Source organism: Cervus elaphus, chromosome 1, assembly GCF_910594005.1.
Source record: "Cervus elaphus chromosome 1, mCerEla1.1, whole genome shotgun sequence".
In the NCBI taxonomy this organism is placed as follows: domain Eukaryota; kingdom Metazoa; phylum Chordata; class Mammalia; order Artiodactyla; family Cervidae; genus Cervus; species Cervus elaphus.
Window position 1 is genome coordinate 97,132,334 of NC_057815.1, and position 11,450 is coordinate 97,143,783.

The window sequence follows — 11,450 nt, forward strand, 5'->3', positions numbered from 1 at the left end:
TGGGGGACTGAGTTTGCCAGACATCCGATGCTCGTCATGGTCCAGAAGTGGTTCAGATTATGTATCTTGTCACCACCCTACCGTAGTCTCTGTGTCCTACCCCACTCCAGGGAAACTCAGTCCTTTTTTTTTTTTCCTTTGAACTTCAGGTTTTATTTATTTAAATTGGAGGATAATTGCTTTATAATCATGGATGGGTTTCTGCAGTACGGCAGCGCGAATCAGCTGTATGCACACGTATCCCTCCTCCCGAGCCTCCCTCCACGCCTGCGGTCCTCCCCTCTGACCACAGCTCAGCGCTGAGCTCCCTGCGCTAGATGGCGGCCTCCGGCCAGCTGCCCGATTTGCACAGGCCGTGTGTATGTGTCAGCGCTCCTCTCTCAGCTTGCCCCACCACCCCCTTCCTCCCCGCGTCCACACGTCTGCTCTCTGGGTCTGTGTCTCTATTCTTGCCCTGCAGACAGGCTCATCAGCACCCTTTTGCTGGTTTCATGTATACGCCTTAATACACTGTATTTATGCTTCTCTTCCTGACTTCACTTCCTACAGCACAGCCCCTTTCCTTTATTCTGTAACATTAAAAGTTAAGAATCACACGAGAACTCTCGGTCTGTAGCAGGCTTTCTGGTATGTGAGGTTGCAGAGCAAATATCAAGTGGGCGACCAAGGGCTATCTCTTAGGTAAGTCCCCCACCTGCAAACCAGTGCGTCTTACTCCCGGCTCCCGTTCCCCACACGTCTCTGTTCCACACTCGCTCTGCTGCTTCTGCGAGTAGAACTCCAAGGCCTTCTCCCTCCGCTCTGCCAGGGAAGCTGGCCCTCGTGTGTCACTAACTCAAGTCAAGTCCCATCACTTTGCCGCTTCAGCACCGCCAGGATCCCCAGCTTAAAAAAAAGGAAAGAAAAGGATTTGCAGAGACACTGCAGTTTCCCCTATACATTTCTTACTCTTCAAACAGTGATTGCAGTTTAAGGGGGGCAGTTTTTCCATCTGTTAAACATTTTTTTATGCTTGCATTTATTTCAAGTGAAAAAATATTTTATTGCAGCATAGTTGATTTACAATACTTATATTAGTTTCAACTGTACCATATAGTGATCCAAAATTTTTATAGATTGTACTCCATTTAAAGTTGTTACAAAAGAATGGCCACATTCCCTTTGCTGTACAATATACCCCTGTGGCTTCTTTATTTTGCACATTATGGTTTGAGCTCCTAATTCCCTACACCATCCTTCCCCCTTTCCTCGTTCCCCTCGTAACCACTACTTTGTTCTCTATATCTGTGATCTGTTTCTGTTTCTTTATATCTGCTCCTGTTGTTTAGTTTTTTAGGTTCCACATATAAGTGATAACATACAGCATTTGTCTGTCTCTGTCTGACTTATTTCACTAAGCACAACACCCTCCAATTCCTTTATTTTATTTTTTAAGTCTTTTTTCTTTTTTGGATGTGGACCATTTTTAAAGGGTTTTTATTAATTTCTTACACTATTGCTCCTGTTTTATGTTTGGTTTTTTTGGCCCAGAGGCATGTGACATCTTAGCTCCCTAACCAGGGCTCCAACCCGCACTCCCAGCATTGGAAGAAGAGATTCCAACCACTGAGCAAGGTGCCTCCACCCATGTAATTAGCAAGACCCCTCTGTTTGTGGCTGAATATTATTCCACTTCTGTTGCACTCTTATTAAAGCTGTTGCCCTTATCCTATTGTACTATTACACCATGAGCTCCTTGAGGTCACTGAGCTGCCCTGTTCTTCTGGGTCGTCCTTCACTTCCTGTGGAGCCAAACCACCAGCAACTAACATGCCAAGCAGAAATATGCAAAGAGAAGGTGCTTAGCAACAAAGGAGCAGGTGGCAGAGAGGAAGGAAGCCCATCCTCCAAAGCTCTCGAGTCTGTGGAATGAGGTGTGGGTAGTGTTTCAGGAAACAGTTGGCTCTGATGCTAACATTTTTTTAAATAGGTCATTCTGATGCAGAATTACATGCACAGTTCTCTTGAAATCTCAGATCTGGCCAAGCAGACCTTCTGCCCACAAGGCAATAATCAGCCGGAGCTCAGTAAGCTGCTGTCCCTCAGGCGGGTCATGTGTTGTCCTGAATGCCATGGAGCGGAGGTGAGCCTACCGCACTCACATCACTGCTTATTAATTCATCCCCTGTCCGCCACCAGGAGGAGTGTGAGCTTCCTCCACTCGTGGTGGAGGAAAGTCTGACGTGAGTCCAGGGAAGCTTTCTAAATTTACCTTTTTAAAAAAATGTTCTGCCTCTGTCAGTTTTCCTCCATTTTTGAAACGTGTCCTGCATTGAAAAGTGAAAGTCGCTCAGTCGTGTCCGACTGTTTGTGATGCCATGGACTATACAGTCCATGGACTAAGCAAAGACAAACCAAAAGAGTTGAAGTAACTCTTAAGAACAGAAAACACACACATACACTAACTTCAATAGAACAAAAAATACATATAAATAACCCACAACATGAACTGATTAAAGGAGGTAACATGATCATACTTAATAAACGAAGGAAAGGCCTTTGATGAAACTGAAAGCTTATTTAGGGCTTCCCTGATAGCTCAGTTGGTAAAGAATTCGCCTGCAATGCAAGAGACCCCGGTTTGATTCCTGGGTTGGGAAGATCCGCTGGAGAAGCGATAGGCGACCCCCTCCAGTATTCTTGGGCTTCCCCGTGGCTCAGCGCTGCTATGCAATTTGCTCACTTTGTTGTTGTTGTCTAATCACTCATGTCCGATGCTTTGCCCACCAGGCTCCTTTGTCCATGGGATTTCCCAGGCAAGAATATGGGAGTGGGGAGCCATTTCCTTTTCCAGGGGAACTTTCCAACCCAGGGATCGAACCTGCAGCTCCTGCATTGGCAGGCAAGCTCCTAACCACTGAGCTACCTCACTAGACAAGGTCGTTTTGTCCTTTCACTTGGTTTCCTTCTGGGAATATCCTGCTTAAACAGAGCGAAGGGCGATTTTATATAAGCCCCGCCTTACCCCCCCCCCCCCCCAAAATACCCCAGTTTATTTAGGAATAGCAGAGGAATTACATTTCAAGACAAGCAAACTGTGGTTAACAAATAGGCAAGTCCAGAGAGAAAGGAGAGCATTCTTTTATAGAAGAAAGGAGGGAGTTGGGAGGGGTTGCCCTGAGCAGAAATTCACTGGAGAAAAGGAGAGTTGGAAGCGGTGGAGGCCCTAACTGGCTGCAGACCAGAGCAGCCTGCTGTTGCTGGGTGAGAGAGGAAATCTTCCTCCTCCCTGCTGATCCACGCAAGCTGCAGGACGAGCACGGGCCTGGACGCCCTCCGTTCACGGCCTCCAACTCCAGCTTTGAGTAAGCGTTCTTTAATTCATCATCACACTCATGACGTGTCAGGGGGCCTATGCGACCGCATAATGCCTGCATTTCCTACCTGGAGCAGTTAGCCCAGCTCAGACCTACTGAGTTTGTGGTTCCATGGTCAATGCAGTTTTCCAAGGGAACGGGTGGCAAACTCAGGTCTGGCAGGAAGGTAGTTTTTATTTATTCTGAATCAGGGTCACACGAGGCCCAGCTCACCAGATTCTGCAGATTCAACATGCACCAACGAAATGCCTTTCATTCGGAAAATACCTACAAAGGCTGGAAAGCTGGACGCACATGCCTCACGAAGTTTGGGCCAAGTTTGGCCCAAAACACACTTGGTCAAAAGAACGGGAGCCTTCATGTGCGGTGACCTGAGATTCTCAGGAGAAGCGGAGCGAGGGAGGCGTGCACAGAATCTCCGCAGAGGCCGTGATGCTGTGAATCGTTGCACAGGCCAGACTGGTGGTGCTGCAGTCAGATGAGAACTGCGGGCAGTTTATCCTTAGTCCCTCATCTCTCTCCTCATCTCTTCAGGCTGCTCTCAAGGATCTCAGGGTCTTTAATGCCGCCCATTCTGCTAAGTGTGTGCAAAGTTACAAGTTCCTCCTGGAACCCTCACATTCCCTCAGAATAGCTTGTCTGGGGATAATGAAAGGAATATGGTAAGAAGAAGATGCTATCCTCTCAGATGCACGAGTGTGGCCGTCCCTGGTGGTCCTGTACCTAAGACTATGTGCTCCCAATTCAGGGGCCTGGGCTCATCCCCAGTCAGAAAACGACATCCCCCTGCCACAACTGAAAGATCCCGCAGGCTGCAACTAAAGACCCTGCACGCTGCAATGAAGAACTGCACAACCGAATGAATGGCTGACTGACTGAATGAAGGAATAAAACAGATGCATGAGTCGTGAGTGAAAATGAGGGCAGTGAAATGACCAGCGGAGGTGGAAAATGTCAAGAAGAAAATGCTCCCACTCGCCAGTGGAATCCCCTTTATAGATCTGGAGCCCCACTTAACGGTCCCAGAGAAGGAAATGGTGTTGCTGGGGGCCTGGACCATTACACAGGGTGATTCTGAGTCTCCCTTCTCCTAGCTCTTCTCATTTCCCTAAGGTTTCTTGACCCTTTATCTAGAATAAAGATTCAGTCAAAAGGCTTGCCTTATATGGTATCCAGATGCTGAGGACATTGGAGAAATCCCAGAAGGGAAAAAATGTCAAAGACAATATCTATCACATGTTATCTCCTACACACAGAATTTATATGAGAATTTGTATAAGAGACGTCTCAACTTTCATCCCTGGATGTCACTGGTGCTGCCTTGCTGAGTGAATTTTGGCATTTTGGTGAGGATGGGAGGAGCCTGAGATTCAAGATGTGCGCCATCCAGACCTTCCCCAGCTGCCGTCTGCTGGAACCTGATGGGAATCCTGAGACCTGGACCCCGAGGGACCAGCCTGAGAGCTGTGAATGCCTGGGTACCCAGGACCTCAGCCTGTGTCTTCTCCTCTCCTGTCCCTTCTACTGTATCAGATCCAGGCTCTGAATAAGCTGAGCTTTCCCATGTATTCCCACGTGGACCAGGATACCTACTTACACAGAACGTCTGCCAAAGCCTGCAGTAGATGGATGTGCTCTGCGGATGGCACCTGAAGAATTGTGTGCCCTCGGAAATTTCTCCAGGGAAAGCAGGGATATCAGATAAGGACCTGAGGGTTGGGGGGCAGTTCCCTGGAGGCCCAGGGGTTACGATTTGCTGTTTTCACTGCTGCGGCCTGGGTTCATTCCCTGCTTGGGGAACTAAGATTCTGCAAGAGGCATGTTGTAACCGAAACAAAAGCAGCAGCAACACAGACCTGGGACTGCCGTGTGGTTAATGGACGTGGTGGTCCATGAGCTTCTCCAGGGGCTCACTGATTCAGAGTCTGCCTGCCAACACAGGAGATGCGGGTTCGATGCCTGGGTCAGGAAGATCCCTTGGGGAAGGACATGGCAACCCACTCCAGGATTCTTGCCTGGGAAGTCCCTTGGATAGAGGAGCCTGGCAGGCTACAGTCTATGGGTCACAGAGAGCTGGACACGACTTGGTGACTACGCAGCAACATGTAAGTGAGTTTGGAAGAAACTAAACCTCTTGCTTACGTGTGTTTCTAGAGTTCCCAGCAGAGTGTTTTTCATATAGCTGATGTTCAATAAATCTTCTCAATTAAATGAAAAGCATTTAATTAAAAGAAATATTTGTTTAGTGTAATTTAAGAACCCTCTAATCACTGTGGGTACATATAACAAACAGCATAAGCGGAGGACATTGACTTCCTTGAACAAATAACATCTGGGGAACAAGATGGTCTGTGAATTGTACTTAAGCCAAGATGAGATTAGAAACATCCCTGCAGGTGGAACCTGGACCCTGGAGCCTCTGGGCCAGATAGATGGCTGTGTATCCCCAGGATGCTTCAAGTGTGATCAGTAAGTATTGGTTGGAAGGAACTTTCATTTATCTCTTCTGGGAAGAAGAGGGTATATTCTATGAGTCAGAAGAAAAATAAAATGGTTTGGTAACCAAAAAAATGATAGGTTATGACAGAGACAATGATCTATGTGCATATGATTTTCTCTCTTTTAATTGTGGCAAAAATCATTTTTTCTTTTTTTTTTTATTTTTTACTAAAAGAATGGGGAGATATTACATTTCCCAGTAACTCACATAGTTAAAGAGCCTGTGATTAATTACTTGCCAAGAGGGGACTTCCCTGGGGGTCCATTGGCTAAAACTCCACCCTCCTAATGAAGAAGTCCTGGGCTCAATCCTTGGTCTGGGGAACTGAACCCCACATGTGGCAAGTAAGAGCTCTCACGCTGCAATGAAGATCCGGTGTGGGCCAATAAACAAACATGGAAAAAAAAAAACAAAACAGAGGAAGAGAGAAGAGTTAGAGAGAGACTGTGGGCAAAACATAGTTCAGTTCAGTTCAGTCGCTCAGTCGTGTCCAGCTCTTTGCGACCCCATGAATCGCAGCATGCCAGGCCTCCCTGTCCATCACCAACTCCCGGAGTTTACCCAAACTCTTGTCCATCGAGTCGGTGATGCCATTCAGCCATCTCATCCTCTGTCACCCCCTACTCCTCCTGCCCCCAATCCCTCCCAGCATCAGAGTCTTTTCCAGTGAGTCAGCTCTTCGCATGAGGTGGCCAAAGTATTGGAGTTTCAGCTTCAACATCAGTCCTTCCAATGAACACCCAGGACTGATGTCTTTTAGGATGGAGTGGTTGGATCTCCTTGAAGTCTAAGGGACTCTCAAGAGACTTCTCCAACACCACAGCTCAAAAGCATCAATTCTTCGGCGCTCAGCTTTCTTCACAGTCCAACTCTCACATCCATACATGACCACTGGAAAAACCATAGCCTTGACTAGACGGACCTTTGTTGGCAAAGTAATGTCTCTACTTTTTAATATGCTGTCTACGTTGGTCATAACTTTTCTTCCAAGGAGTAAGTGTCTTTTGATTTCATGGCTGCAGTCACCATCTGCAGTGATTTTGGAGCCCAAGAAAATAAAGTCTGACACTGTTTCCACTGTTTTCCCATCTACTTGCCATGAAGCGATGGGCCCAGATGCCATGATCTAGACATAAATCCTTACCTAATCTTCGGAGGGACTTCCTTTCGCTCTAGCTGTGTTCTGTTCCTAAGGAATGAACAAATGTTCACTGTATGAAATGAACACATGAACAAATTCCCACAGTGAAAAGCAAGCTATAAGATAAATAAATAAACTTTTGTTTTTGTAAGTACTTGCCAATGGGAACAATAGCACAAGTGACGAGTCACTTCGGGTGCCAAGCAGTTCAGAGTGGATGTGAGGTTTTCCACACTCTGTCTCCACTCACATGGCTGAAATAAAAAAACTTTGCAGGAGGTGAAGCCGAGCACTGTGGCTTCTGCTCCAAGTTGGAAAATGAGAGTCTCGGGCTCACCAGCCTGCCAAGTGGTGTCGCTTGCTGTCTGCACTGCCCTCTGCTGGTCAGTGGTGTCCATGTCAGGGAGGATCATTCTGGCCTTTCAGAATGGAATCAATTGGGCCATTTATTTCATTGTCACTGACTTTTAAACACGGGGATGGCGTGGGGAGGGAAGGTGGGGAAGGAGAGGGTGGGATATTTACCATGTTGGGTGATAGCTCAGGATTCCCATCAGATCCCAACAGATAGAAGCTGGGAAGGTCTGGATCCTGTCCATCATAAATCTCAGGCTCCTCTCAGTTCAGTTCAGTTCAGTCGCTCAGTCGTGTCTGACTCTTTGCGACCCCAAGGACTGCAGCACGCCAGGCCTCCCTGTCCATCACCAACTCCAGGAGCTTACTCAAACTCATCTCCATTGAGTCAGTGATGCCATCCAACCATCTCATCCTCTGTCGTCCCCTTCTCCTCCTGCCTTCAATCTTTCCCAGCATCAGGGTCTTTTCAAATGAGTCAGCTCTTTGCATCAGGTGGACAAAGTATTGGAGTTTCAACTTTAGCATTAGTCCTTCCAACAAATATTCAGGACTGATCTCCTTTAGGATGGACTGGTTGGATCTCCTTGCAGTCCAAGGGACTCTCAAGAGTCTTCTCCAACACCACAGTTCAAAAGCATCAATTCTTCAGTGCTCAACTTTCTCTCCTTCCCACCAAAATGCCAAAATTCACTCACCAAGGCAGCACAGGGACATCAGGGGTGAAAGTTTAGACACACCTCATATAAATTCAACATGTAAGAGCTGACACAGGATATTTGTCTGTCTCTGTCTGACTTACTTCATTTAGCGTAATAATCTCTAGGTCTATCCGTGTTGCTGCAAATGACATTGTCTCATACTTTGTTTATGGCTGATAAATATTCCAAACTTTTCATGGCTGAGAAATACTTCATCTCCTTTAGCCACTTATTTGTTGTTGGACACTTAGGTTGGAGAAGCAAGATGTTTTATTTGGCATTGGGGCAGTTTTCAAAGGCCATTCCTGGCGATCCCTACCAAAACTCTTGAGCTCTGAGCAGGAAAAGAATTATATCATTACCATATTTGAGCTGAAGAAGCTAGATGATGAAGATGAAGAGTGATTTGGCCTAAAGTCCATAATTAATAAGTGGCAGAATCAGTCCTTAAAAGACAGAATTATTGAATGCTAGTCCTGGAAAAAGCTTGCAAATCATCTGACCCACACATTTCATAATATACAGAAACAGATACCTGGATAAAGGAAGTAACTTTTTGTGGTCTCAGATCTAGTTTTAGAATTTTTTTTCATGGCAATTTATGTAAAATAAAATGCTACCTCCTCAGCGCCTGGCACCGAGTCTGGCTATTAGCAGGCATTGGATGAGGAGCAACTGACCACCAATGATTCTAAAGTCTCCTCCCATGACGCCCTTAGTCCAAAGAATATTGATCATAGCTGATGTCCATACAGACGTTGTTTGGAAAATGCTGGTATACGATTTGTCACATTATTTAGATAAATGCCGTGTCAGTATGTCTGTGTGCTAAGTTGCTCAGTCGTGTCTGACTCTTTGCGATCGTATGGACTGTAGCCCGCCAGGCTCCTCTGTCCGTGGGATTCTCCAGGCAAGAACACTGGAGTGGGTTGCCATGCCCTCCTCCAGAGGATCTTCCCGACCAGGGATCAAACCAGATTCTCTTACGTCTCCTTCATTGGCAGGTGGGTTCTTTACCACTAGCGCTTGCCTGGGAAGCCCTACCCTATCAGTATATCTTCCCTAATATCTGAGACAATAACCAAAGCTAATGTTGGGCATAAGTTTGCACACTGGTTTGACTTGAGAACCTGTAAAAATCACCGCTAACTTGAAATCTCATCTGAAACAGAGGGGAATGTTTCAGAGTCAGATAAATGGGAATCAGGCAAGCCTCAGCTCTACTATTTGCCAGTCTTTGCTCATCCTTTCTAGGCCTCTGCTCCTCTGTTCATAACCATTGAATATTGGTTTCTCGTTCCAGAGATATTACGGGGGTAAGGTGAATGGACGTGACTCGGGGGTGCTGGCCCCCGTGGACTGTATTAGAGGTTGAGTTTCATACTTCCCCACAGAAGCTCCCATCTTCACCTTCATGAACTCAGGATTTTTTTTTTTTTTTTGGTTTTCACTCATGGATTTCTCCCGTGTCCTCAGCATCTGGATACCATCTAAAGCAAGCATTCTGGCTGAAGCTTTATAAAGGACCAAGAAACGTTAGGGAAATGAGAAAAGCTGGGAGAAGGGAGGCTCAGAATCACCCTGTGTAATGATCCAGGCCTTCAGCAACACCATTCCTTCTCTGGGAGCATTAAGTGGGGCTCCAGATCTCTAAAGGGGATTCCACTGGCGACTGACAGCTTTTTCTTCTTGACGTTTTGCACTTCAGTTGGTCATTTCACCGCCTTTATTTCCACTCATGACTCCTCCATTTGTTTTACTGATTCATCTGGTCCTGCTGCTCTTCGTTGCAGCCTGCAGGGTCTTTAGCTGCAGCATGTGGAATCTATGAATTGTGTCATGTGGGGTCTCGTTCTTGAGCCAGGGACTGAACCTGAGCCCCCTGCTTTGGGATCCTGCAGTCTTAGGCACTGGACCACTAGGAAAGTCAAGACTCATGAATTGGAAAGGATAGAATTTTATTTATTTATCTTTTATCGTCTTTCCTTTCATTATCCCCAGACAAGCTATTCTGAGGGAATGTGAGGGTTCCAGGAGGAACTTGTAACTTTGCACACACTTAGCAGAATGGGCAGCATAAAGACCCTGAGATCCTTGAGAGCAGCCTGAAGAGATGAGGAGAGAGATGAGGGACTAAGGATAAACTGCCCGCAGTTCTCATCTGACTGCAGCACCACCAGTCTGGCCTGTGCAACGATTCACAGCATCACGGCCTCTGCGGAGATTCTGTGCACGCCTCCCTCGCTCCGCTTCTCCTGAGAATCTCAGGTCACCACACATGAAGGCTCCAAGCGTGATTTGGGTGAACTGCGTGAGGCATGTGCATCCAGCTTTCCAGCCTTTGTAGATATTTTCCGAATGAAAGGCATTTCGTTGGTGCACGTTGAGTCTGCAGAATCTGGTGAGCTGGGCCTTGCCTGACCCTGATTCAGAGCAAATAGAAAACGTTTTCCTATAAGACCTGCTTTAGCAATCTGTTCTCTTGGAAAACTGCCCACTGACCACTGAACCACAAACCCAGTAGGTCTCTCTTCATTGCGTGCACACTTAGTCGTGTCTGACGCTTTGTGACTCATGGACTGTATGTAGCTCGCCAGGCTCTTCTGTCCATGGAATTCTCCAGGCAAGACTACAGGAGGGGGTAGCCATTCTCTTCTCTAGGGGATCTTCCCCACCCAGGGATGGAACCCGGGTCTCTCACATTGCAGACAGATTCTTTACTGTCTGAGGCACCAGGGAAGTCCTCAGTAGGTCAGAGCTGGGCTAACTGCTCCAGGTAGGAAATGCAGGCATTATGCGGTCGCATAGGCCCCCTGACACGTCATGAGTGTGACGATGAATTAAAGAACGCTTACTCAAAGCTGGAGTTGGAGGCCGTGAAGGGAGGGCGTCCAGGCCCGTGCTCGTCACTGCAGCTTGCGTGGATCAGCAGGGAGGAGGAGGATTTCCTCTCTCACCCAGCAACAGCAGGCTGCTCTGGTCTGCAGCCAGTTAGGGCCTCCACCGCTTCCAACTCTCCTTTTCTCCAGTGAATTTCTGCTCAGGGCAACCCCTCCCAACTCCCTCCTTTCTTCTATGAAAGGATGGTCTCCTTTTACCCTCTGAGTTGTCTCTGTTTAAACCAGTTTGCTTCTCCTGCAATTCCTCGATATATGCGCAATCAGTCGCTCAATCACTGCGACCCCATGGACTGTAGCCTGCCAGTCTCCTCTGTCCATGGGATTCCCCAGGGGAGAATACTGCAGTGGGTTGCCATTTCTTTCTCCAGGGAATCTTCCTGACCCAGGGATCAAACACACGTCTCTCTCATTTCCTGCATTGGCAGGAGGATTCTTTATCACTGAGCCACTTGGGAGGCCTCAGTTCCTCTGCTATTCTGGAATAAACTCTCTTGCTCT